The sequence below is a fragment of the Magnolia sinica genome, chromosome 4 (assembly GCF_029962835.1).
Source record: "Magnolia sinica isolate HGM2019 chromosome 4, MsV1, whole genome shotgun sequence".
NCBI classification, from domain to species: Eukaryota; Viridiplantae; Streptophyta; class Magnoliopsida; order Magnoliales; family Magnoliaceae; genus Magnolia; species Magnolia sinica.
In genome coordinates this window covers 34196201-34200127 of record NC_080576.1, presented here as the reverse complement: position 1 = coordinate 34200127, position 3927 = coordinate 34196201, and positions in this window count along the sequence as shown.

Here is a 3927-nt window from a genome sequence, read left to right as displayed (position 1 = left end):
TCTACCGTACCCTTTGAGTGGGTGAGCATGTCAGGATTGCAAAAGGTTCCCACTGTTAAGTTCGGTAGGGTAGTAGTCTGACCAGCTAACGTACAAATGGGTCCTTCACCAAGTGCCCTTTGGATGGGTGAGCATGTCATGCGAGAGGTTCCCATTACCAGGCTAGGTGTTGTATTAGCACGAGTGTTGGCCAACCAGTGTAAACTGGCCCTAGTGTTAAAAAGAATAATTCACACATGTTATTATGGAGTATAACATATGTTGATTTCATTCATTCATTTTCTTTGAATTTACATTGAAAAATCTTATTTATTAAATCTCCTCATTTGTTATTTTACCCAAATATGTATTGTATCTTTTAATATATTTTTATTCATGTTATATGAGATTATTTTGAAACCTGTGTTGAGATTACTCACTAGGCTTCACAGCTTACCTTGTTGGGATTTTAAAATTTCAGGATTGAGATCTCATGGAGAAGCTTAAAGAGATTTTTTTAATTATTTTTGTTTCTTTACCATTTTCTAAATAAGTGTAATGAACATTAAGTATAGTATGATAGCATGATGATGAAATGTATTTGATGATAATCTTAAATGGTCGGAACATGGACATTTTATTCTTCTTTAAATAAATGTTTGATAATTTAATTTTTAGATTGTTATATTTTATAAATGAGAATCATTTTGTCAATATATGTGTGGATTATGAAATGTAAATATACAAAATATAAGTCATGCCTTCAGATACGAAATCGTGATCGGATATACTCGGGTACTAGATTTCGGCCTATGTGATTGACTTTGCAGGCAGTTAGGATGAGCATTTGCGCCTTGCCAAGTTTACGTACAATAATAGCTATCAGGTGACTATCGACATGGCTCCTTTTAAGGCACAATATGGTAGACCATGCATATCTCCAAGCTGTTGGACTGAGATTGGAGAGCATGGTCTCCTAGGTCCCGAGCTTGTGCAGCAAACATCAGAGATTGTGAATATTATTAGGCAGAGGATGCGCATAGTTCAAAGCCGGTAGAAGAGTTTTGCTAATCATTGGCGTCGACCCCTCAAGTTTGTAGTTAAGGACATGGTATATCTCAAGGTCTCACCTATGAAGGGCGTGGTTCGATTTGGAGTGAAAGGCAAGCTTGCCTCGAGATTCATTGGACCTTTCGAGATTACCGAGCACGTAGGCGCTATGGCCTACAGGCTTGCCTTACCTTCAGAGTTGCCCGAGATTCACGATGTGTTCCATGTATCTATGTTGAGGAAGTATGGGTCGGACATCATTCCACTGATTGATTAGTAGCCCCTTGAGGTCCATGAGGATGCTTCCTGGATTGAGTAGCCGATTCGTATTCTTAATCGAAAGGAGCAGCTTCTCAAGACTAAGGTCATTCCCCTGGTGAAGGTGCAGTGAAGTCATCATTCGGAGGTTGAGGCGTCTTAGGAATGTGAGACTGAGATTAGAGAGCATTATCTCCATTTGTTTGATACTTAATTAACAATATGATTGTATGCATTAGCTTCTCTATTAATGATTGTTATATATGATGATGGTGTTTCTGCATTTTCTTTTTGTCTTGAATTTAGTAAATTTTGAGGATAAAATTTCTTTATTGGTGGGAAGAGCTGTAAGACCCTAATCCAAGTGTACACGGCATTCCTTAGGGTCATGTGGTCTTATCGGTCGAATTCCGATGACTTGATACCTACAGTTAGCGTTTGCACTCATCATTGAGTTCAGTCACATTGACCTAACTCGGATCGACATGAAACCTATGCCATCTTATTCATATCGGCACCGCGGTTCCAACACCGCATCACGTGCGTGAATCTGACGTGTACATCACAAGTTATGAGCCACGTTCAATTTAGGCCATTGATGTGTGATTGGTGGACCCCACCATGGCCTTACACGTTCTCTCATGCAATGATGTCATGCCTAGGGTGGATTTTTAAAAAAGCCTACTAGCCTATGAACCTTGTTTGTAATGATTGCATTTCTCTACCCTAGGTGAGAGAAGCAATCATGAGTTGCCTTAAAACCTCTATCTCTTTCCCTCTCATTTTCTCTCTCTTCTTCTCTTGCTAGCAACTCCAAACGTCCCACCTCCCCTCCATTTTTCCAGCCCCTTCTCCCTCTAATCCCCTTTAATCCACCCATCATCAACCAATCTCAACCATTGAACCTTGATCCTTGAAGCTTCTTGATGCTAATGGTGTAACTTTAGAGTCATTTTGATAGGTGGGTGTGCTTACATTCTAAAATTTTAAGATTTCTCTTATTTCCTTCTTGATCTTCATTCTCCTTCCATTGATGGAGCTTGTAGGACCCATCAAGTGATGATGGTGGCCCCAAGACTCCATGGATATGGCTTGTAGCCTATCCTACATTGCATGCATGTGCATGCAAGAGACCATTCTCCATAGATCCCTTCATGCTCCTTCCTACCTTAGATCAGGGATCTTTAGGTCATCTAGACCCTTAATCCTTGGTGGAGATTAGATCTCCACTATATATCTCAATAGATAGCCTTGATCAAGTAGATTGTACATCTTAGGGTAATGAAATATCTATTTATGTGTGTGATGAAGGGAAGGGCCTCATTGAGGCAGAGACCCTTCTCTTATGGCAGTTTTCTTCTCCTTTTCTTGTTAGAAGTTTCTGATCATGAGTGTGTGGCCTACCTTGTGGACCAACAAGATCCAAACCGTCCCAAGTGGGAGGACGTTTTTGGACAGTCCATCCCTTGGACGTGTGGCCCCTAAATGCACCAAAAAGGGGTGCATGTAAGGATGTTTTAGATGGTGGGATGGCTTGGATGTTTGTGGGGCCAACTTGGGTGGACCACACCATGATTTTCTAGGGTTAAATCTCCATTTAAATAATTTTTGCAATTTATTTTTATCAAACATATGTTGCTATCCAAACTGTCTGGATAGATTTTGGGCCATCTTGGGGCCTTATTTTTTGTCATTTGGTGAGGATGTTGATACCATCCAATTTGTGATTTTTGAAGGTGTATGTCCCACCTATAAGCCTAGCAAATTTTAGCCCCAACTAAACCCATTTGAGCCTCCAAAAGAGTTAGACAACATGTGTGTTCAACCAAATTTCTACTGTAATTTTCACCAATACAAACTGTTGTAACCCATAATTTAAAAATATTTTCTCTGATGGTGGGCTACCTTTTTGGGCCCGACCTTGTTCTAAACTTGATAAGGGACCTTGGCCCCAAATTTTAGAATTTTTAGAGACCCTAGACCCACTCCATTGGGGAGTCCAAATTTGTACAACAACATGAATATTGCTGGAATTTTTTCTACATTGTTGTATTTTTGTGTTTGTGGAGATAATTAGGCCCATCCCATTTAGGCTTTTGTGTATATCTATGGGGCCCACCTTATAATGATCTAGAGGCCACAAGGGGCCATTTTTGTAGGGCCAACCAACTGGACCAACCATCCATCATGGACGTCCAGGTGGTGGACGTCCACCACGGGTTAGCCGTCCTTGGCCAGGCCCACCATGATGTATGTCTTTCATCCACTCCATCCCTCCATATTTGTGGGGCCCATGTGGGTTGGGACCACCCTAGGTGGACATCCCATGTAGGGCCCACTTGGGACGTGGGAGCCATCCTTGCATGTGTATGAGGCCCAGGCCATCTAAACTTGGACCGCCCAGGCCTGGGACGCCCCTACCCTTTTGGGGCTATTACTGGACCTGTAGTCCAACAGCAGGCCCACCTTTCTAGTGACAAATTCCCTATCTCCAAATTAGTGGGGCCCTTATGATGTATTGATGGACACTATTGGAGTAACTCCCAAGTATTTTGACATGTTTCTGGGCCTCAATAGGCCCAGAAGAATTAGTGGACTAAAGGTCTAGCCATGGCCATTTACATATACACTATATGGCTG